Consider the following 23,961-nt stretch of genomic DNA (forward strand, 5'->3'; position numbering starts at 1 on the left):
GTGAAGTTTTTATGATGGCTGGAGTGCCAATCCTGCCACCAACCCCCAAGTTTTCACTGCAAGTTGGAGGACCTGTTTGAAGGGCTGGATGCAGATTAACATCACACCCAGGATGAAGCAACTGCAGGTAAAGGGCCTTGCTCAAGGGCCCAACAGAGTAGTTACTTCTGGTGTGTACAGGGTTTGAACTGGCAACCTTCCAGTTGCCAGCACAGATCACTAGCCTTAGAGCCACCACTCCACCATAGCATGAAAACCACCTGCCCAATATTGTGTAGGTGCCTGCTGTTCATGGACTCCACAAGACCTCTGAAGGTGCCCTGTTGCAACTGGCACCAAGATGTTAACAGCAGATCCTTTAAGTCATGCAAGTTGTGAAGTGAGCCCTCCATGGATCGGACTTGTTTTCCCAGCACATCTCACAGATGCTCAATCAGATTCAGATCTGGGGATTTTGGAGGATAACTCAACACTATGAACTTTTGTCATATACCTCAAACCATTTCTAAATATTTTTTGTAGTGTGGCAGAGCAGATTATCCTTCTGAAATAGACCATTGCCATCAGGAAATACCATTGCCATGAAGGGGTGTACATGGTCTGCAAAAATCTTTAGGTAGATTGCAGAATATTGCTTAGAGCATCACAATGCCTCTGCCAACTTGACTTTTTCTCATAGTGCATTCTGCTGCCATTCCTCCACCAGGTAAATACTGCACACTCACCTGGTTGTCTGCATGATCTGAAAGAAAATGTAATTCATCAGTGCTATCCATGGTCCAGTGCTGATGTTCATATGCCCATTGAAGACACTTTTGTTGGTAGACGGGGTCAACATGGGTACTCTGATCTTCACCCAAACAAGCCCATACACAGTAAGCTGTTTTGTACTGTAAATTCTGACACCTTTCTTTTATGGCCAACATTAAGTTTTTCAGCAACGTATACTATAGTGGCTCTTCTATAGGTACAGAAAAGATGGGCTAGCCTTCACTCCTGATACGAATAAATGAGCCTAGGGCACCTATGACCCTGTTGCCGGTTCACCAATGTTCTTCCTCTGACCACTTTTGGTAGGTACTAACCCCTGTATGGTGGAAACTCCCCACAAGACCTGCCATTTTAGACATACTGTGACCCAGTTGTCTAGCCATCACAGTTTGGCCCTTGTCAAAGTCCATTAGATCCTTATGCTTGCCAATTTTTCCTGTTTCCAACACATTATCTTCATGAACTGTTTGCTTGCTGCCTAATATATTCCACTCCTTGACAGGTGCCATTGTAATGAAATAATTAATTTTATTTATTGTCAAAGTCCCTTAGATCCTTATGCTTGCCAATTTTTCCTGTTTCCAACACATTTGATAATCAATTTTATTTATGTCATCTGTCAGTGGTTTTAATATTAGTGCTGATCAGTTTTTACTGTTTTTACTATGTACAATGCATATATACTGTTGTTACTTATGATGCAGAAGCTGCCAGTTACTATAGGTTGTGAGGGATTGCCGGCCGTGTATCCCGGCCAACAACCCCAAACCGCCAGATGGAGCCATCCCTGCAATATGGAAGGGCCCCAAATTCCAGCAGGGCATCATGGAACTTGGAGTCTTTCATCACAGACTTGCTGGATACCATGGGGGCCATCAGAGACGCTGCAGGGAGGCCCAGGGACTTATACTTTCCTTATAGCCCGGAAGTAATTCACAATCGTGGAAACGGAAGAAATGATATACTTCTGGGCTGAAGAAAAAGAGAAGTTTTTACCTGACCCGGGTCAAGGACTATAAAGGACTGTGGGAGATCCCAGACAGATGAGCTGAGTTAGGAGGCAAGGTGGCTAAGCGTCTGGGAGATTGGAAGATTGTTTATTTGATTATTGGTTTTGTTATTGAGTATAGTGGAGTGGTGGTGCTTTGTGCACATTATTATTGTAATAAATAATTATTGGACTTTTTATCTGGTGTCTGACGTGGTGTCTGAGGGTTCAAGGGAGAGAGAGAGCCCTTAATCTGTCACAAGGTGCAATGCATAACGTACAGTAGATGTTTTGGCACCTTTGACCAAAACTTGTTATGAACTAGAGAGTTCCTAAGCATACAAAGTTCAAAAATTACTCAAAATGCATACTTAATCAAATCTTGGTTAGACAGTGTGACCCGTAAAGGGCATCACAAAGCTGCCACACACACACCAACATACACAGATGCCCCACCTTCAAATAAAGATTTTATTTTTTAACAAATACCTCTCACAGGCTTTTCTAAAAGGTCACACAAGCACAACTACAATCTTCTTTCCTTTGTCTCTCCTCTCCTTTAGATGAACTTCATCCTGTAACACCCAACTAACTCCCCGAGGTGTAAGAATCCATAAAATCTAACAGGGCTGTCTAATGGGACAACAATTCCCAGCGTGCCCTGTGGGTATCCACGCAGGCACCACAGTCCTGGGAGACTGCCACCTGTTGTATTAGAGAGTAAAAAGGTTCCTGTGAAAGGTCTCTCTCTGTCCTTCAGTTAAGCTAGCTTCCCTGCTGGGTACGAAGCCTTTAACTGGGACTGAGGTCCCAGTTACATATGAGCTATCCCCAGTCCAGCAGACAAGAATAATAAAGAAATGAAAATTCAATCCGGAGAGATCGATCCAGGGGCAGGCTATGGCCCTCTGGGATCAGGTGGCCTTATGGCTAAGGCCATTTGAACTGATCATCTGCCAAATAGTGTAGCAAGTAGCCTGCTTTATTTTTGTACAGGGCCTTCCCAAAAACTTTACCCAGCCGGAATGGGGAGACTTCCATTCTATGGACGAGCTTAAACAGCTCACAAAACCACCCATGCCAGCCTTGAAATCTGGGAGAGCACAACAGTCCTCTAGTGGATTTCCTAGAGATTATGTCCTACAAAATAAGTCTCTTCCACATAAATCAAGCCTATTTCTGGGTCCCCAGGCCGCTGGGCGTGCAACCTACCCGGGAACGAGGTGGGATGTAGGTGGAGGGGAGGAGACGGTTTGTGCACTCTTGCCAACCCCCTGACGTTATCGAATATGGGACTCATAGTCATTAATGGTTATAAACTCAAAGCCTTGTTCGACTGGCAGCAATATTTACATTGTTGATTGGTGATATGTCTTACCGCGAAAAACAATTAAAGAAAAGACCAGCATTAAATGCATACACGGAGAAATCCGTATATACAATACAACCCTATATTTCATTAGTCAGTGAGGATTGCTAAAAAAATTTCCCATGGTGGTCCATCCTAATCCACCTTTTCCAGCAATTCTGGGGTGGGACTGGTCTGATAACAAATGCGGTAAACCATTGACTACTCCCGATAAAAACTTAGGCCTCATTATAGATGGGGATAACTCGTCTCAGCTGTCTCCATGCCATGTACACAGCGACTAACGGACTGAGGGATGCCTTTTACTTCAGAGAATGTTCAGGGAGACAGCAAAGTTACTGAAAATAAAGCACTTAAAGACAGCGGTGTATCATCTTCAAACCGATGGTCTAGTAGAGAGGTTTAACCAGACTCTCAAGCAGATGCTTTGCAAAGTGGTCAGCGGGGATGAGAGGAATTTGGATCAACTCCTCTCCCTCGTTCTCTTTGCCTATCAGGAAGTACAACAAGCCTCAATGGGTTCTCACCTTTTGAATTATTATATGGATGACAACCCCGAGGTATACTGGATATTTTGAAAGAAGGCTGGGAAGGAGAGGCTCTTCCCTCTACAAATATTTTGGAATACATCACGCAATTACGTGATAGATTTGGAAAAATCCAACTTCTTCTAAAAAGTCATATGGTATATTGGTAACAGATATCTCTATCTTTTAACCATAAAGCGCCACTGCATGGGGGCTTGTTGTGCTTTGGACGTGCTCTGTCTCTGGGTATGTCAGAGGACTGGGAATGCGTGAAGTGGGTTTTAGCCTCACTTGGGGAGGCAAAAAGGGAGGGTGCGGGGTTAAGGGGGGGAGAGAAAGAGAGCAGGCTTGATCTATACCTAATCTATCCTCTCAATCTTTATAATTATAACTATCAACGTAATAATAAGCTGCATGGCAACAACTCTTGGGGAAATAGGAAATTAAGACCTAAACTATCTCACTTCCAGTTAAGACTATAAAATGACATCAAAAACTCAGAATCAGTGTCTCCATGATGGGACAGTTAACTTCGTAAGCTGGAATGTTAAAAGGCCTGAATCACGAATTAAAGAGAAAAAAATTACTTTCTCACCTAACAGGTCTAAATGCTAAAATAGTATTTTTACAGGAAACCCACTTACTAAGTAAGGATCAGTTCCGCTGCAAAAGACTGGACTGGCCAAATGTTCCATTCTAGTTTTACAAAGAAAACTAGAGGTGGGAATTCTCATACATAGAACAGTACCATTTGTAGCATCAGATGTAGTATTGGATCCTGAAGGGAGATATGTGATGGTCATGGGAGACTTATCTAACTGTAAAATGATTTTGATAAATGTTTATGCACCTAATGTTGATGATAAGGAATTTATACAAAATTTATTTGCATCCATTCCCAATCTGAACACTCATAAACTTATAATGGCTGGGGACTTTAATTGTGTTCTAAATCCACTTTTAGATAGACTTCCTCCACAGGGGAACGCAACTAACACCGCAAAGATAATTACAAAGTTTATAACTGATCACAACTTATCAGATCCCTGGAGGTTTTAAACCCAAATTCAAGAACATATTCTTTCTACTCACCAGTACATCATTGCTACTCAAGGATTGATTACTTCTTTATAGATAATAACTTCTTGCCTAAGATTAAATCTTGTAAATACGATGCTATTGTTATTTCGGACCATGCACCTATGATCTTGGAGCTGAAATTACTAAGCCCCATACACTCACCCCGCAGATGGCTCAACCGCTTCTATTAGCTGACGAGAATTGTACTGAATTTATATCCAAACAAATCAAATTCTTTCTAGAGACAAATACATCCCCTGAGATCTCTGCAGGAATACTCTGGGAAACTCTTAAGGCCTTCTTAAGAGGACAGATTATCTCATATCTTTCCCACAGAAATAAATCCGAAGCGAAGAAAGTAGCAGAGATAAAAAGCGAAATTACTAAAATAGATGAAGAACATGCCAGACTACCAAGCGAGACTCTACATAGGAGGAGGCAGGCTCTACATTCAGAATTAAACCTCTTGACAACTAAAGAAACTGAACAACTAATTTACAAATCCAGACATCATTATTATGAACATGGAGAGAAAGCTAATAAGCTTTTAGCTCAACAAATTCACAAGCAAGAGTGCAACGCAATCTCGTAATCACTAACACGAACGGAGATAAAATCATCGAACACAAAAATATAATGCACACTTTAGAGACTACTATAAATCCCTATATACTACTGAGTTTAAAGAAGACAATATACAATCTAATGCATTTCTGGATACATTACAGATACCACAAATTGACGCTTTTAGTGTGGAGGAACTTGATAAACCTCTGTCATTATCAGAGTTACTAGATGCTATAAAGTCACTCTAAGGTGGAAAAGCAGCAGGCCCTGATGGCTACCCTGCAGAGTTTTACAAGAAATTCTCCGCTCAGCTAGCTCCCTCCTATTAGCAACATTTACAGAAGCCAGAGATAACCAATCTCTTCCACAAACCTTTCGCCAAGCACTAATCACTGTCTTTCCAAAACAAAATAAGGACTTATTACAATGTGCATCATACAGACCAATTTCACTTCTGAATAACGACGTTAAAATACTCTCTAAAATCATAGCTAGAAGGATGGAGAAAGTGCTCCCTCGTAATATCGCAAGACCAAACTGGATTTATTAGGGGCCGACACTTATCTTCAAATCTTCGACGCCTGTTTAATGTAATATACTCACCAACTAAATCAAACACCCCAGAAATATTATTATCATTGGATGCAGAAAAGCATTCGACATGATTGAATGGAAATACCTTTTACTATTTTGGAGAAGTTTGGGTTTGGCCCAACATTTGTGCATGGATTAAATTACTGTATACTAACCCAGAAGCTTCAGTTTGCATCAATAACATTTGCTCAGACTACTTTAAACTAGAACGTGGCACAAGACAAGGATGCCCTTGTCACTGCTGTTGTTTGCAATTTCCGTTTAACCACTGGCAATACATTGTCGAAATACTGATCAGATAAAGGGGATTAGCAGAGAAGGACTGGAACAGAAAATCTCATTATATGCAGATGACATGGTACTGTATATATGGACCCAGAAAATTCTGTGCCTGCAGTCTTAGCAGCACTCACAGAATTTCAAAAGATCTCTGGTCTCAGAATTAATCTGAATAAAAGTGTACTCTTTCCAGTGAATTCTCAAGCATATAATATTAGATTAGACACCCTACCTTTTATCATTGCAGAACAGTTTAAATACCTGGGTAAACATCACAAGTAAACATAAAGCTCTTTATCAACAAAATTTCGCCTGCATGGAAAAAATTAAACAAGACTTGCATAGATGGTTAACCCTTCATCTCACACTAGCTGGAATAATTAACACTGTTAAGATGAATATTTTTCCTAAGCTCCTTTTTTTATTTCAAAACATTCCAATATACATTAATAAATCATTCTTTAAGCAATTAGATTCAACAATAACCTCATTTATTTGGAATTCAAAACATCCACGCATCAAAAGAGCGACCCTACAAAGACAAAAGGCAGAAGGCGCATGGCTCTACCTAACTTCCAGTTTTATTACTGGGCAAAATATACAGGCGATAAGAACCTGGACACAAATAGAAGAACATACACAGGCTTGGACCGCAATAGAAGTAAAATCCTGCAGTACTTCTTTGTATTCCTTGCTTGTGCTCCAATAAACACACGCTATCGGCAATACACTAATAACCCAATTGTGCTCCACTCACTTAGAATCTGGAACCAATGTAGAAAGCATTTTAAGACGGAGAAGCTTCTTCTGTGGCACCCTGCAAGAGAACCACCTCTTTCAACCTTCACAAACATATGCAGTTTTAATATCTGGAAAAATTTGGAATTAACTTGCTTAGAGATCTTTATATAGACAACGCCTTTGCATCCTATGAACAATTACATTCCAAATTTAACATTCCAGCTACACATTTCTTTCACTATCTTCAAATCAGGAACTTTGTTAAACAGAACCTTCCAGATTTTCCTCATCTTGCACCCTCATCCACGCTGGAAAAATATTGCTCAATTTCAAGGAGTTAGACTCCATCTCTACAATATATAAAATCATTTTACAATCCCTTCCTTTCAAAGATCCAAGAGGACACTGGGAAAAGATCTCTCAATTAATATATCAGAAAAGGAGTGGAAAGTAGCAATGCAGAGAATTCACTCAAGCTCCATATGCGCAAAAGCATACAATTATACAACTCAAAATTATATATCGAGCACATCTGTCTCGACTAAAACTCTCCAAAATGTTTCCAGGGCATGATCCAACCTGCGAACGTTGCAACCAAGCCCCAGCCTCACTGGGTCACATGTTCTGGGCCTGCACCAAATTAACATTATTCTGGACAAAAATTTTAATTACCTCTCAGACAGCCTTGGACTCACAATCCCTCCTAACCCATTAACAGCTGTGTTTGGGGTTCTTCCAGAGGGGCTTAAAGTGGAGAAAGACAAACAAATTGTGATTGCATTCACTACACTGTTGGCACGCAGACTTATTCTGATAAACTGGAAGAACCCAAACTCTCCTCTTTTAAATCAGTGGGAAACCGATGTGTTATATTATTTGAAATTGGAAAAATCAAATACTCAGTTACAGGATCTGTACAGACTTTTTTCAAAACATGGCAGGATCTAATCAGTAATATTTTAAAATAAGTTTATAAAGCACAGAGAATTTATTAATTTAGGTATGTTTACAAGCCTTAAATTTTACCGCTTGGCTTGCTCTCTCTCTCAGGGTGGGGATCGATCTGTTCTTAACTCAATTCTTCTTTTTGTAAAAACTTGATTGTTTTTGTATGGATTGTAATAAAATTAATTAAAAAAAAAAAAAAAAAGTCATATGGAAGAGGCATAAGCAGCACAGGCCTGCTATTATGACCGTGGCACAACGCTACGAGAATTCCATCCGGGGGATCGTGTCATGATGTTAGTTAGTTCCCACCTCCCATTCTAAATTATTCGCCCATTGGCAAGGCCCTACTGAAATTATGGAGAGGAAAGGATTGGTCAACTATTTGGTGAAACAACTCAATCGTACACCAAGCGAGCATATTTATCACGTGAACTTGCTGAAGCTGTGGAAGGAAAGGGATCCTGATCCCTCCTCCGCTCAGCCCTGCTCCTTCTTTGCTCACACAGGCACCCTTTCGGTGAGGAATTGACTTCCAGACAAATGCTGGAGCTGAAATCAGCTATCCTGTCCGTCTTGGAGGTAGTGAGTGAAAAACCAGGAAGGACCTTTCTGATTGCGCAAGACATAGTGACTGAACCAGGGTTATAGTCTGAGAGCGCCCCTATAGACTTCTTGAGGCAAAGAAAGCATACGTGGAGCTGGAAATCAAGCGAATGCTGGAGCTAGGAGTGATAGAGGAAAGTTATAGTCCCTAGTCCAGTCCAATTGTCTTGGTTAGTAAGCCTGACGGCAGTTAGAGGTTTTGCAATGACTTCCGTCAGCTTAACCAGGTCTCCCGATCTGATGCTTATCCCATGCCTCGTATGGACGACCTCCTCGAAAGGCTTGGCCAAACAAAATTTTTGACCACACTTTACATGACAAAGGAGTACTGGCAGATTCCTTTAACAGACTACACAAAGGTCAAGACAGCGTTTAGCACCCCTTGCAGTCACTGGCAAAATCGTGTCCTTCCATTCAGGTTACACGGGGCTCCTGCGAACTTCCAGCGTCTGGTGGACAAAGTGCTCTGCCCCCATAATGCGTATAGTGCTGCCTATGTGCTCTGCCCCCATAATGCGTATAGTGCTGCCTATCTGGATGACATTGTCATCTATTCCAGCACATGGAAGGAACATGTACAGCAGGTCACAGCGGTATTGTAGGCACTAGGAGAAGCCGGGCTTCGTATCAATCCAAACAAATGTTTCTTTGGCCTGAAAGAGGCAAAATATTTGGGTTACCTGGTGGGCTGGGGTACCGTGAAACAACAGTTTTTAAAAATAGATGCCATTTTAAAATGGTCCCGTCCGCGAACCAAGTGGCAAGTCCAAGCATTTCTCGGATTGGCAGGGTACTATTGCCTGTTTGAACCTCGTTTTTCGGAGAGAGCGACACCTTTGACTGATCTAACAAAGAATAGGGCTCCTAATCATGTGGTATGGACTAATAAAACAAACACTGCCTTCTGTGACTTAAAACAGGCTCTTACTTCAGCACCAATATTAAAAGCTCCTAAATTTTCTCTCCCTTTTATTCTCCAGATGGATGCTTCAGACACAGGCCTGAGGGCCGTACTGAGCCAAAGTGTCGATGGTGTTGAACACCCTGTCATGTACCTGAGCCGGAAACTGTTGTATAGGAAGACCAGGTATGCGGCAGTATTACGCTGTTGAGGTACCTAACTCTAAGGGCCGGGAGTTCACTCTGGTGACAGAGCATGCTCCCTTACAGTGGATGGCCCTTTACAAAGAGTCAAATCCACAGGTCTCTAGGTGATTTTTTGACCTCCAACCTTACAAATTTTTGCTAATTCATAACAAGGGCTCTCTCCATGCCAACACTCATGCCCTCTCTCGTGCCCACATCCTCTCGGTACCGGATGCCCGACCTGATGGGTCTGGGCTTTGGTCTTGTCACACATGAGGCAGCTGAAGGGCCTGAGAAATTGTAATAAAACATCTGACCAGGGGGTGGCAGAGTGCGTTGTCGTTCTTAGTTCCCTACAGACCTTTCCCGGGAAATCCTGCAAGGTCCCGGCGCCTCAGAAGACATCACTTCCGATGTTTGGCCCTTTGCTGATGCCACTTCCGGTCCAGAAGACATCACTCCAGATTCCGGCCCCTTTGATGATGTCACTTCCTATACGGGGCTTTAAAGCCTCCATATTTGATCTTGTAATCAGTTCTGTTTTGGACTCAGTCTTGTGAACAACTCTGTGAAAATTTACTACATTTGCAGGCAGAATATATTATACGGGTGGCTGCCCCAAACCTTTATGATGTCTGGTGTGATTCTTTCTGACAATTTATACAGGTAAAATTCCGTTACGACAAACTGCCAGGGACCTAAAAAAATATTTCGTTGTAATGAAAATTTAATTGTAATGAGATTCTGTATTTGTCACTATAGTGCTTTCTTTGACTTGCGTCCAGGTGTTTGAAATCATTTCAATGGCTTCTTTTGCGTTAATTTTAATCTTCTCCTGTCTACAAGTTATGCTGACGAGAATTTTTCTCAGCATTTCCTTGCGATAATGGCTGAAGCACTGCAGTGCAACTGGATGGGAGGAATTCAACGTGAACATTATCAAAATGTGGAAGCCTGTTGTGAGCAGCACAGTTATCAATCAGAAGCAGAATCATCCTTTTCTTCTACTTCATATTATGAGGTTTCTGAACTCTTTTGGGACCCCCAAAACCCAACGGGAATGTCATGCTGAAGTGCATCCTGAAGTGCAATTGCTGCGTCTGTGGAAGATTGTTTGTCAACAGCAGGCTCACAATGCTGCAGTGAAGCTCCACAGAAACAAATCCTAAAAGATTGTGGGCATGCTATAAGTCTCTGTTTTGCAACCCAAAACACAAGGCTTAGTCTCAGTACTTCAGCAAAACCAGCTTTATTCAGCTTGAAACAGGAACAGCACGGTTATTTATTGTAGCGGGATCTGCCACTCTCCTATACTCAGACACAGCAGTCAGGTAGGGTCGTGGCCAGGTTAATGGCCAAGTAATAATGTTCCCTGCATCATCTATCACCTATTGAGATCTTTTCTGTATGCTTAGGTGAAGAGCCTCCCCAGCGCTGTAAGCCTGCTGTTGCCCCGGCAACAGGTAAACAGTCTTCCACAGATGGGGTGATTGCACTTTAGGACACTCTTCGGTGTGTTATCCAGTTGGAGGAGGTCCCAAGAGAGTTTAGAAACCTCACATTTTCTTGAATGAGTGCCGCATTAATAGGAATGTTTCTTGAACGAGCATCACTGAACCACATAAAAACTGCTTTTTTGGCATCTTCAAATGCAGCATTTCGCATATGTTTGCAACCCAAGATTTTTCTTCCTTTTTTTACACGGTCTTTCAAGAAAGTTCAAAGTGTCGGTGGTGAATTTCCGAATTCACTGGCAACGTCTTTTTTTCTTTTTGCCGTAATTGAGAGCTGCAAAATTTTTTTTTCTAATATCAACTGTTAATCGTTTTTTCTTGTCTGCCGTTTCCATAGGAGGGTGATGATGAGTTAAATTCCAATGGATGTTTTTCAAATGTTGACAAGCAATAAGCAACAGGTATCACTGAAAACCACTGAAAACAAAAACAGCAAAAAAAAAAACAGTACGAGGAAAGTCCGAAGAAAGAAAAACAAATTACAATGTTTCTGTTTGGGGATCATTGTGCACAACTGAGGTACGACCACAGAACTATGATTCATTCTGCTGAATCTACTTTGTAGTAATGAGATTTTTATTCTCATTTCATGATTTTTACTCAGTTAAATAATAATTAATTTTTCTTTTACATATTTATAGAATTTTCTGACTTTGACTCCAATAAATAATAATTTTTCTTTTGTACATTTACAGATTTTACTAATATTCTGGCTGCAACTAGAGGTTGGGCGTCGGGGGGTTGGGCATCAAAGGCGCCAGGGGGACTTGCCCCCCTAGTATATATATATTCTTCATCTTGACAGAAATTCTCAAACCTGCTGCCAGCAAAGGTAATGTAACAAGTGGGAAGCAATTTGTAGCTTGAGAATATTTAAAACAATGGAAAAGATTTGTTCATTATATTTACATTAACCTCCTTAGCGCTATGTTGAATCCCAGAAAAAGGAGCCAAAAACTTTGATTTTTCGTTATTATTTCTAAAAGAAACATGCAAATACCAAAATGTCAACGTAACTGCAGCAGGAAAGGTATGCCTAGTGTCCACTGCTATACTGATGCAGATTTAATACATGTCCTTCATGTGACATGTATTGAAACAATCACTAACGCACAGCCCAATGTTGCAATCAGAACAGCAGAAGCTTGTTTCTTATACTGTTTTTCTATTGCTTGCTCATGAGAGAGTACTATATCAATGTTATTGCAGACTACAGTGCAAGGCTTACTGTCTTCCACATTTTCCCTGACTTAAACATTAACAGTTGCTGCATTGTAAACAGTGCTTAAGGGGGCCAACTTCTTTTTTGTCCTTCTACTTAATTACAACTATTTTGCCTTTTTGCCACACACATTCTTGCACAACGGTGAACCTTGATAAAACAGTTTCACTATCTGTGTCAATGTCTGATGAACAATTCACATTGTCAATCCTAATCATTTGATTCTACTGACTTATTTTCATTTTGTTCTAAAACTGGCTTTAAAGTTTTTCATTAAATACCACTGTGTTTTTTGTTGAAGTCACCCCACTCATAAATATTGATGAGCTACCATAGAGTGGCAGAACACATAGAAAAATATATTATTTTTTTGCAGTATGGTGTTATTTCTTCAGTAGGGTGGGAGCAGAATGCTGTCTTGAGAGTAACTGAGGCTTTACGCTCCACATTTTATCAAAACAGATTAACTTAGAAGAACTCAGCAATCACCATATTTCCAAAGAATTCTAAGCCTAAGAATCATCTGGAAGTTGCTGCCAAAGAGTTTAAGACCTTAAGTACTGTTTTCATTTTACAATTAATATTGTAAAAATAGTCAAATCTACTGCCAGACCTTTACCAATGCTATAAAGAATTTATATTTCTAAAAAGTGTGCTTCTTGCTACCTGCTTTTCGAAGTACATTTGAAAAAGTAGATAAGAGATAAAAATGAAATTTGCAACCAAATCATGTGACAGACATAATTTTAGTGTCAATTTTTAAATAGTTAATTTGAATTTGCAAGTGTGGTGTAGTTTAATAGGCTGTTAACGATGTAAGTTGCAAGAAAAGTAAAGGAAGCTGAAGAGTAAGGTCAGTGTTTGTTGTATTATCTGCCTTATATAATGTTTCAAGACTTTGAAGTCTTCCATTGGCAAATGGCATACACCTGGTATGAAATGTTTCTTTATGTATGACAAAGGGATATAAAATGGACAAGCAATTGAACAAACATTTGTAAAGTTGTCAGGTAGGGCTGCAACGAATGATTATATTGGTAGTCTACTAATCGTTCAATCTTTTTTCGATTAGTCACGATTATTTTATGCCCAACTATTTTGATGCCTGCAACCTGTGGTTGCACATCCTGTTCTGGGCTCCAGTGCATGTTTTACCTCATCTGCTCACGTCTGTCCACCTGTCAATGTCACCCTGATGTCTCTGCATTAACACGATTAAAACTAATAATAATCTAATTAAAATAACAACAAGTGAAACACATGAATTTTGAAAATAGTCAGAATTTTTTATATTAGTGTGACCATCACAATTCAAAAGAAATACATTTAACGATACAAACTAAACTGCACATAGTCTTTCAAAACACAAAAAGTGCATTTAACTTAACCAAATATGGCCACTGGTGTGTCTTAAAGTCGAAAAGTTTAAATAAAGCTTCAAATTAAATAAAATAAAACAATAATGTACAGTTTATACATGATTCAGTTGATATATTCCTGATTGCAGTGCAGTAACGTGAGCATTTCGATGTGCTCTGGTGTGAGGCTGGCTCTCTTCTTTGAAGCAGTATTCACAGAAAAAAGAGACGCTCAGAGGGAGTAGATGTAGCAGGAATACATAAGAATGATTTTGCAGACGCAGAAAGATGTTTTAATCATCACATTCTAAAATAAAAGTCTAGTAGTTTATCACATCATGTACTATATTATGCCAAAATAAAAAAATACCGGACTAAAATATGTAACAAGGTAATTACTGCCAGCACACCGGAGCCGAGTATATTCGGAAAAGTACATTTGTTGAACACCGCAACCAGCTAGAGACGGTTTCCAAGGCAATTTGGAAGCACGGCGAAGCCAAGTATATGCGGTGACATATATTCGGTGACGTACATTCATTGAACTCCGCAACTAAAGTTGTTTCTCAATGCAATTTGCCAGCACGCCGGAGCTGATCAGTCAGTGCCGTATATTCGTTGAGCAGCCAGCTCACGACCACTGCCGGCACCGGCAGAACTGCAGCAACACTGTCTCTGGGATTCACCTGCTGCACTAGATGAGCCTGCAATCATCAGCGTTCAAGCACAGTTGGCTCAGTGATATACTGAATTTCTTCAATGACTTCAGTTGCATATTGAACATATAGTAATAGATTGTTGCTGTAGTTTTTTTTTTTTTTTTTATAGTTTTAACAGTTCATTTGAAGTGTGTAAAATGATCAGTGTTGCAGTAATTGTGATGCTCTTTGCATGAAAAAAAATGTGTTCCGTTAAAATTTCACGTTTTTTTTGTGAATTGTGATGTTTACTTAAAAAGTGCAGCTAAAAATTATTTGGCGACCAGGGGTGCATTAACTCCCAAGTATGTGTTGGTTTAAGGGTTAACTATCATTGTCGAAACCTTGATATACACATAGTACAAACATCAACATTAACACGTGACACTAACTTTACTTGCTAAAACCTACCTCTTGAGAGACGGCAGCATCACAGCTCCAGTATGCTTGCATTGGCAGGACTGTGTGCATCTTGACAAACAATAACAAATGATACTGCCCCCAGATGTTCATGTAGTTAATTGCAGTTACAAAAACCAATGTGGTTCGTTGTGACTGGAGCCTCTATCGAAGGTTCTGTTTATGATGCATCGACAATAAAAAAATCCACGTTGACGATTTTTTGTAGTCAACGTCATCGATTACTTCAACTAATCGTTGCAACCCTATTGTCAGGCAATATTAACTTTCACATACTTTTTTTCAAATACATGTGCCATATGGAAGGAATTTTCATGAACAGGTTTTTTTTAGATGTTAGGAAAGGTATTTGGAATTTGGAAAAATTGCCTATTTGAACTATTTGCTACTGGTTTCTAAACATTCCCCTTCTTTTTGGAGAAAGATATAGCCTGAAGGTTTTGGTTATTTGTCAATTCAGCTGTACAATGTAACAGACCTTGTTATTTTAAATTCAGTATCAAATATATGGAGGAGCACACAACCACATAATCAAAACATTAAAAGGGAGTTTAAATCTGAAGCACCTAGATCCTAGTTACAATGCAGCTACTAACTTGACTGCCAAATAGTATTGTATGTAAAAGCAGGCTAAAAATTAGCACTTTGACATGTGAGGTATCATGCAGGAGTCTCATAAAATTCCAAAAAAGCCAGAAACTCAGTATCAAAATCTAAGGTGCATTGCTCACAACTACAAAAAATCTATACTAAAAAAAGGCAAAGCCCTCACTGACTGACTGACACACTTACTTACTGACTGACTCACTCATCACTAATTCTCCAACTTCCCGTGTAGGTGGAAGGCGGAAATTTGGCAGGCTCATTCCTTACAGCTTACTTACAAAAGTTAAGCAGGTTTCATTTCGAAATTCTACACGTAACGGTCATAACGGTCGATAACGGTCGACAACGTCCGCCATGTTGAACATTCTTATTTATGGCTCCATCTTCACGAAATTTGGTAGGCAGCTTCCCTGCGCTAACCGAAACTGATGTACTTACTTATTTCGATGGTATGACGCCACTGTCGGCCGCCATATTGAAGTTTCCATCGTCAACAATTTTCCAACTTCCCGTGTAGGTAGAAGGCTGACCCCATCTTCACGAAATTTGGTATGTGGCTTCCCTGCGCTAACCAAAACCGATGTACGTACTTATTTCGGTGGTATGACGCCACTGTTGGCCGCCATATTGAATTTTCAAAATGTCACTAATTCTCCAACTTCCCGTGTTGGTAGAAGGGTGAAATTTGGGAGGCCCATTCCTTACAGCTTACTTACAAAAGTTAAGCAGGTTTCATTTCGAAATTCTACGCATAACGGTCAACAACATCCGCCATATTGAACTTTCTTATTCATGGCCCCATCTTCATGAAATTTGGTAGGCGGCTTCCATGCGCTAACCGAAACCAATGTACATACTTATTTTGGGGGTATGACGCCACTGTCAGCTGCCATATTGAACTTTCCAACATCACTAATTCTCCAACTTCCCGTTTAGGTAGAAGGCTGAAATTTGGTACTTATTTCGGTGGTATGATGCCACTGTCGGCCGCCATATTGAACTTTTAATGGAAACTGATGTACGTACTTATTTCGTTGGTATGACACCACTGTCGGCCGCTATATTGAACTTTCCAACGTCACTCATTCTCCAACTTCCCGTGTAGGTGGAAGGCTGAAATTTGGCAGGCTCATTCCTCACAGCTTACTTACAAAAGTGTAGCAGGATTCATTTCGAAATTCTACGCGTAACGGTCATAACGGTCAACAAAGTCAGCCATGTTGAACTTTCTTATTTACGGCCCCATCTTCACGAAATTTGGTAGGTGGTTTCCCTGAGCTAACCGAAACCAATGTACATACTTATTTCGGTGGTGTGACGCCACTGTCAGCCGCCATATTGAACTTTCCAACGTCACTAATTCTCCAACTTCCCGTGTAGGTGGAAGGCTGAAATTTAGCAGGCTCATTCCTCACAGCTTACTTACAAAAGTGTAGCAGGATTCATTTCGAAATTCTACGCGTAACGGTCATAACGGTCAACAAAGTCAGCCATGTTGAACTTTCTTATTTACGGCCCCATCTTCACGAAATTTGGTAGGTGGTTTCCCTGAGCTAACCGAAACCAATGTACATACTTATTTCGGTGGTGTGACGCCACTGTCAGCCGCCATATTGAACTTTCCAACGTCACTAATTCTCCAACTTCCCGTGTAGGTGGAAGGCTGAAATTTGGCAGGCTCATTCCTCACAGCTTACTTACAAAAGTGTAGCAGGATTCATTTCGAAATTCTACACGTAATGGTCATAACGGTCAACAACGTCCACCATGTTGAACTTTCTTATTTATGGCTCCATCTTCTCGAAATTTGGTAGGCAGCTTCCCTGCAATAACCGAAACCAATGTACATTCTTATTTTGGTGGTATGATGCCACTGTCAGCCGCCATATTGAACTTTTCAACAGTCTTTGTTACTTATGGGCCCATCTTCAAGAAATTTGGTACACGGGTTCAACACTAACTGAATCCTACTTACGTACATATATACATCCATAGCCTGCAGCTTGGTCACCGTGTAAGGTGGTGTTGGGTCCCCCATCCCAATGCCTCCCACGTTGTTGGCTGCCTGCCTATATAAGACCGTCCGTCGCTCCAGTCTCTACATTCCCTTCCTTGCTTCGTCACAAGATTCACGTCTCCCTACTGATAACTACAGCCTTTTTCTTTAATCCACGGCTTCTCCACTGTTTTATTGTTTGTTTATTACAATTATAGTTATTGTATAGGTATTTTAGATGTACTTTACATTTCTCAGGTACCCATTTCCTTTATCATTCCAACCCCCATTACCATGTCTATCGAGGTGATCACTATTGATCAAAGAACTGTCACTTACCGAGTGGTTTCCATGCCCGGAGATGGCACCTACCTTTTCCATTCTCTTTGTTACATATTGCACGGCCATGTCAGGCTCACTCTTGATATTTGGAGGAACATTGTGTCATGTATTGAATGACTGGGACAGGTTCAAGGTGTGGACTGATGATGGTACAGGAGATAATTATACTACACAGGGGCACTAGAAGAGTGAAATGCTTAAGCCCTTCACCTATGGTTCTGTATGTGAGTATGTGAGTTGATGGCTGCCACTGAATTGTTCGGTTGTAGCTTTCAAGTGTACCGAAATAGCCAAACATTTTACAACTTTCAACAACCGCCAATGCCTCTTAAACATCTTAGATTGACAGGTGACAATTTCAGTAGTGGACACTTTGATGTTTATGAATGTTCTTTGATCAATGGTGATCACCTCGATAGACATGTTAATGGGGGTACGGTTGGAATGATAAAGGAAATGGGTACCTGAACAATGTAAAGTAAGTCTAAAATACCTACACAATAACTATAATCGTAATAAATGAACAATAATACAGCGGAAAAGCCGTGGATTAAATAAAAATGCTGTAGTTATCAGTAGGGAGACGTGAATCCCGTGGTGAAGCAAGGAAGGGAATGTAGAGACTGGAGCGACGGACGGCCTTATATAGGCAGGCAGCCAACAACGTGGGAGGCGTTAGGATGGGGGACCCAATGCTGCCTCACACGGTGACCAAGCTGCAGGCTATGGACGTATATATATATATATATATATATATATATATATATATATATATATATATATATATATATATATATATACGTAAGTAGGATTCAGTTAGCGTTGGGAACCGGCGTACCAAATTTCTTGAAGATGGGCCCATAAGTAACAAAGACCATTGAAAAGTTCAATATGGCGGCCGACAGTGGCAGTACCAAATTTCAGCCTTCTACCTACATGGGAAGTTGGAGAATTAGTGACGTTGGAAAGTTCAATATGGCGGCCGACAGTGGCGTCATACCACCGAAATAAGTACGTGCATTGGTTTCGGTTAGCGCAGGGAAGCCGCCTACCAAATTTCGTGAAGATGGGCCCATGAATAAGAAAGCTCAACATGGCGGACGTTGTTGACTGTTATGACCATTACGCGTAGAATTTCGAAATGAAACCTGTTTAACTTTTGTAAGTAAGCTGTAAGGAATGAGCCTGCCAAATTTCAGCCTTCTACCTACACGGGAAGTTGGAGAATTAGTGATGAGTGAGTCAGTGAGGGCTTTGCCTTTTATTAGTATAGATATATATATATATGAATGACCACCAAAGAGCGTGGAGACTTCTGATCACGTGAACGTGTCTTCAAAATGTGGCGTCTCCTGCCCTGCAAAAATACTATAAGTCGAGTAGCTGGCGCGCGTGCATAGCTGTGCCGGCCTTTGAGACGCTGACTGCGCTTCTGCCTTAAGTCAAAGTGAGCACTTTTAATTTTTTTCCTTCTTCCCCTGAGTTATAGCCTAGACAACTGCAAACACGGGATCCCTTTTCTAGACCGCGGCAAACTAATATTAAGCGCCAGACTTCCGCGACAGTCCCCAAAAGGCGCTCATATCGTCAGCGAAGACGTCTCTCTACACTATACTGTATAAAACAAAAAGATAAGTTTCCTTTCTTTACACCTTTTTTCCTTTTATCCCAAACCAAAGCCTTTCTCTCTTAACATTGCAGAAGACACAAAACTAATTTTCTTTAATTGCTGGTAATGCCGGTAAGGCACATTATCAGAGGCAGAAATTTGGACGTTCACATAGAAAATGTAATACCACAGCCGTCGTGTAGCGCCTTTCAAAAGGGATCTACCACCGAGAGATGATCCATATACATTTTAGCTGCTGTTAGTACTACTTACCTGTTGTGTTATACCGTCTTTAAAATGTAGTTTACCCGAAACCACTCCAGTAGTGCTCAATGTATCTTTACTTCTTAAAACGTTAGTTTTAATGTTTAATAACTTATAGATGGTAATGGTATATATATAATAAACACACAAATATAGACACATACATATATATACACATATACAGGTATATACCTATATATTTGTGTATGTGTGTGTATATACACTATAATGTAGATGTTTGTATATATAAATATATATATATATAATGTAGATAGGTGTGTATATAAATTATATATATATATACAGTATGTATATATGTGTATATATGTAGATATGTATATAGATATATGTATATATATATATACTCAGCAAAAAAAGAAACGTCCTCTGACTTTCAACTGTTTTTACTTTCAGTAAACTTAAATGTGTAAATATTTGTATGAACACTAAAAGAGTCAACACCATAAGACATAAACAAAATGTTTCACAATGTGTCCCTAAATGAAGGGAGGCTCAAAATCAAAAGTACCAGTCAGTATCTGGTGTGGCCACCAGCTGCTTGAAGTACTGCAGTGCATCTCCTCCTCATGGACTGGACCAGATTTGTCAGTTCTTGCTGTGAGATGTTACCCCACTCTTCCACCAAGGCACCTGCAAGTTCCTGGACATTCCTGGGGGGAATGGACCTAGCCCTCACCCTGCGATCCAACAGGTCCCAGACGTGCTCAATGGGATTGAGATCCGGGTTCTTCCACTGCGAGGATGATCAGCTGTCCTTCCTGTCTCCCTGTAGCGCTGTCTTAGGCGTCTCACAGTGCGGACATGGCAATTTATTGCCCTAGCCACATCAGCAGTCCTCATGCCTCCCTGCAGCATGCCTAATGCACGTTCACGCAGATGAGCAGGGACCCTGGGCATCTTTCTTTGGGTGTTTTTCACAGTCGGTACAGAAGTCTCTTTAGTGTCCTGCGTTTTTAGAACTGTGACCTTAAATGCCTACTTTCTGTAAGCTGTTAACGTCTTAACGACCATTCCACAGGTGCATGTTAATTAATTGATTATGGTTAATTGAACATGCATGGAAAACAATGTTTAAACCCTTTACAATGAAGATCTGTAAAGTTATTTGGATTTTTAAAACATTATTGTTGAAATACACAGTCCTGGAAAAAGGAATGTTTCTTTTTTTGCTGAGTATATGTAGATATTGTGGCATCCGGCCAGGGCTGGATCCCGGCTGGGACGCCCAGGAGGACCGGAGGAGGGCTTGTACCTCTTCCAAACCGCGAGGGGGCGACCACCCTGGTTATGTTGGGGGCCACAGGTAAAGGGCTTGGAAGCCCAGCCCTGTAGGGACCCATGGACACCGCCAGGCGGCGCCCCGGTGCCTGAACAACCCTGGAGCCCAGCACTTCCGCCACACCAGGAAGTGCTGGAGGGAAGAAGACAGGGGACACCTGGAGGGCTTCGCAGGTGGCACTTCTGCCACACTGGGGCGTGACTGCTGAGGAGTGCCAGGAATCGGCTGGAGCCCATCCGGGTTCCTATTTAACCGACGCCATTGGGAACCTGCCCTCCTGGAATGGGCTGCTCCGCGGGAGGATGGATGGTGCCCCGGCTTGCGGGGACGGTGGAGGCGACAGCGGCGCAGACCGGAGGGGCGTGTTGGCGTCGGAGGGGGTGCCGAAATGAGATGTCCCAGGGTGCCGTGTTGGACCCTGGGGACATAGTAGGACCCACTCTGGGGACGTGCTGCCCTCTTGGGAAGTGCCGCTCGGACCGACATGTCTTCGCTGGCGGTGGGGCATTGTGGCATCCGGCCAGGGCTGGAGCCCGGCCGGGACGCCCAGGAGGATCTGGAGGAGGGCTTGTACCTACTCCAGACTGCGAGGGGGCGACCGCCCTGGTTATGTTGGGGGCCACGGGTAAAGGGCTTGGAAGCCCAGCCCTGTACGGACCCATGGCCACCGTGGTGCCTGAACAACCACACCAGGAAGTGCTGGGGGGAAGTGCCGGCTGCGCACCGGGAAGCCCTCCAGGTATCCCCTGTCTTCTTCCCCAGCACTTATATATATATATATATATATATATATATATATATATATCTATATATATATAAATATATATATATATAGCTCAGCATAAATGAGTACACCCCACCACATTTGTCAGAAAACCTTTAGTTTCCTTTCAGTATCAACATTTTCTATGAGATACTGTACTACAAAATACTCCCACAAATGTGGGCCATTGATTGCAAACAAGATTTGTTAATTTGCACACACAAAAAAGTGATTTTCCTAACAAATTCATTCAAGCCCATGTTGCAAAAATGAGTACACCCCAATTACAGTCTTAAGGGAAAAGCCACACTTAAGACTACAAAATTCTAATTAACAGGCATTCAACCACAGGTGAGTCTAATGATTCATTTAAGAGGTGTCCAGCAGACAGGTGACTATAAAAGGGCATTACTTAACAAAGAAAAACCCTTCCCATTTCATGCTGTCAGCAATGGCTCCACATGGAAGAGAAATGTCAAAACATCTGAGAAAGGAAATCATTACACAAAAAAGGTGAGGGCTACAAGAAGATCAGCAAAGCTTTACATATCAGTCAAAATACTGTAGCAAAAGTTATCCAAAAATTTAAGAAAGATGGAAGTGCAACCATCTTACAGAGACGTCCAGGCTGTCCAAGGAAGTTAACATCTCGACAGGAGTGTCTTCTGATGAGAAGGGTTGAAGAAAATCGCCAAAAAAGTTCACTGCAGTTAGCTAAAGCAGTAGAAAGCCAAACTGGAGTGACCGTTTCCCGTGGCACCATAAGGCGCACACTGCAGAGGAATGGCATGCATGGGTATCGTCCACGAAGGAAGCCTCTCCTAAAGCCCATGCACAAAAAAGCACACCTAGAATTTGCTAGGGCCCATGCTGAAAAAGATGAAGACTACTGGGACTCTATACTCTGGAGTGATGACACAAAAATCACTGTTTTTGGAACTAATGGTTTCAAAACTGTATTGCGTCGTAAAGGTGAGGATTTCATTTTTCATTTTTTTTATTTATTTATTAATTTTATTACAATCCATACATATCAATCAAGTTTTTACAAAAAAAAAGAATTATGTTAAGAATTATGTTAAGGTGAGGATTTCAAAGAAAAATGCAAGGTGCCTACAGTGAAAGATGGTGGTGTCAGTGTCCTTATGTGGGGCTGCATGAGTGCTGCTGGTGTTGGAAAGCTGCATTTCATTGATGGTATCATAAACTCAATAATGTACTGCTCTATACTGAAGGAGAAGATGCTGCCATCACTTCGTGCACTTGGTCGTTGTGCACTTTTCCAACACGACAATGATCCAAAACACACATCTAAAGCTATTGTTGCATTTCTGAAGAAGAACAGGGTGAAGGTGATTGAATGGCCAAGTATATCTCCTGATCTGAACCCTATTGAACACCTGTGGGGAATTCTGAAGCGACAAGTTGAGCATCACTCTCCATCCAGCATCCAGGCTCTAAAAGAGGTTATTCTTGAAGAATGGAAAAAGATAGATGTTGCAATATGTCGCCAACTTGTTCATTTCATGCCTAGAAGACTTGGTGCTGTCCTTAAAAATCACGGTGGTCAAACAAAATACTAGATGTAGTAGTTTTTGTTGCAAGGTGTATTCATTTTTGATTCAACCAATTTGAGTAAAACTGAAAATTTTGTGATCCAAGTTATATTATTAACCTTAATTTCATGTTATGGAGTTAAACAAGTGTTCAATAAAACTCAGCCTTGTGAAAATTTTGGAAATTGCTCTTTTGTTCATTGAGCTACTGATTAAATTTGTACTTTTTAAAGGGGTTGTACTCATTTATGCTGAGCACTGTATATATATATATATATATATATATATATATATATATACAGTATATATAATGTAGACTCAAACCAATTATGACAGCAGCAGCAATCCAAGCTGTGAGAAAACACTAAAAAGGAGGGGTGTCAGACGTCGTGGTACATTTTCTGATGCAGCTAGACGAAAACAACTTTGTGACGCTGCCGCCAAATACTCGCAGAAAAATCCACAAGTTAATAGACACACTGTCGCTAAATACTCGCAGGCAAATCTACAACTTATTAGAGATGCTGCCGCTAAATACTCGCATAGCGATTTGGGTAGTGAACACTCCGATGAATGAAACCTGTTATCTTTACAACGGTTGACAAATACGGAATGTAACTTGAACACAACACATCCTCCAAATACGAACCTGATTTAAAGAAATAATGATAATCAAATCCTTGATGACACCAACACTCACAACATTGACAAAACAATTACTTTGACAATCATGTTACGTTATTTTTAAAATTCCTTTTCT

The 23,961-nt window shown here is 41.0% G+C and overlaps 1 protein-coding gene across 1 annotated transcript in view; it reads right to left on the reverse strand.

Moving 5' to 3' along the window:
- Positions 1-23,961, reverse strand: part of LOC120528738 (sodium-dependent phosphate transport protein 2B-like) — a 123,781-nt gene that overhangs the window by 19,071 nt on the left and 80,749 nt on the right. The window lies entirely within an intron of this gene.

Source organism: Polypterus senegalus, chromosome 4 (assembly GCF_016835505.1).
Source record: "Polypterus senegalus isolate Bchr_013 chromosome 4, ASM1683550v1, whole genome shotgun sequence".
NCBI lineage: Eukaryota > Metazoa > Chordata > Cladistia > Polypteriformes > Polypteridae > Polypterus > Polypterus senegalus.